The sequence below is a fragment of the Symsagittifera roscoffensis genome, chromosome 2 (genome assembly GCF_963678635.1).
Source record: "Symsagittifera roscoffensis chromosome 2, txSymRosc1.1, whole genome shotgun sequence".
Classification (NCBI taxonomy): domain Eukaryota; kingdom Metazoa; phylum Xenacoelomorpha; order Acoela; family Convolutidae; genus Symsagittifera; species Symsagittifera roscoffensis.
The window spans coordinates 47,759,670-47,761,625 of NC_087063.1; positions in this window are offsets into that span (position 1 = coordinate 47,759,670).

The window sequence follows — 1,956 nt, forward strand, 5'->3', positions numbered from 1 at the left end:
ATATTACAATCATAATATCATCCGCCCTAATCAAGACCAATTTTTAGATGAAGACCGCTTCGCAAACCCGCAATTGACAGAAAAATTTTTCATCAAAACATCATACGTATTCACACTTAATATTTTTGATAGAAAGAATGACCACATAATTTCAGAATCACTAGCTGATATTCAAGCATACGGGAGCTTCTATGATAAATTTCAGTTATTTTCACTAACCTTTCACTTTATTTCACCACGGGAACGCGATTTGCACTGTTCCCACAATATTATGTTACGCACTAAACAAACCCACACATATACATACTATCGTTTTATACAAAATCATTTTGATTTGCCCACCCCATCAAGACAACCTCACCATCGTTTTCAGTTTCTTAGCTCAAAGTACACGTCACAATTTTTCCCTAATTTTACATATTGCATCAAAGATACTAACCTCCACGGCATCCTCCGCAACTATGACCCAGTTACCCAAATGTATATATTCTGTCCCATCACGAAGACCTTCAATGCCGAAGAATCCAGACCCTTCCTTATCCCGCATGAATTTATCCAGCCTTTTGAAATACCCATATTAGAATTCATTCTCAACACTAAATATAATCATAAAATATATAACCTCATTCAAAACACACCTTACGAGTTTGCAGTAGGCACCGAAGAACAAAACACCATTAAAGCACTTCAATTGCTCTGGCCACTGCTACAAACTAAAAACATAATACTCATACTAGCCAAAATACTAACAACATCAGATATGATTCACGACATCTTCCCCCACGGCTTTTTCCCAGAAGATTAAGGTAAGTATAATTTGAAATACTCTTAACTAACAAATTTAAATTAGTACTAACCATTTTCTATCATTGTTTGATTTACATTTCTCGTCTTCACACCACGATCATCTACAAAACAGAAAAGAAAAATAAAAATACAAACTTGTTAAATTATCTTAAAATTCGTTAATTTCTTGCTCTAAATAATGTAGTAAAGTTCATACCAAATGTAGTAATTTTATATATAAATTTTTTCCCCGTGAAGCAGTAAACTTAGCTACGATGAAAATTTATAATTTTAAATTCCGCCAAAACGCAGTAAAATTCAAACTCTATGCAATAAATTGATAAAATGAGAAAACAATACTAACTTTTTCAATATTTTCATTCACTCGCACAAGAATTCTATCCAAACTCGCACAGCTCGCCCACGAAGAATTGTTCAAATAATGATTTTAAATTTCGAGCTTTCACTATCAACAACTCTAACACACGATAACAAGTTTCAAACTTTCCTTTAACCCGGTTGGAAAGGAATTATATACTAAACCAAACTAACCATCGCAGCTTACTAAACACCACAAATCATAAAATAACAGCATGACTAAGAAAAGAAAAGCAACGGTACCCAAACCGGATTAACCCAGTTTAAAACTGGATAATTTATTCTTTTGAAGACTATTATAAAGTCTCAGAAAGAAATAATAAAACACAAAAAATTCGCAAGACAAACCCATACCAAAAACAATTTGATTTTTGAAAAAAGGACACAACCAAAGTAACATAAGAAATACCAACATAAACTCAACATAAAACGTTATCACATAACAGGACCTCTCAAAGAAATAGCATGAAATCATACTCCCACCCCTGGCCTAACCCACCAGAGAGGACGTCCTGAGCATGCTCTATAGCCGGCCTATCCCACCGCGCTACATCCACGCTTTGTGACCATACTCCTATTTTTAATAGGACGTACTCAAGGGTGAGTAACTCTTCAAAATAACCGAACTAAAACCAAACGCTTTTGTGAAAACGACTAACTAAAATCATGATTAAAAAAACGGAATTAAAATAAATTTATAAATAGTAAATCATACTTTGCAGTATATAGATCATACACAACAACAAAGACGAACATCCAAAGACTAGATGATCCTATCACACTCGAACAAAA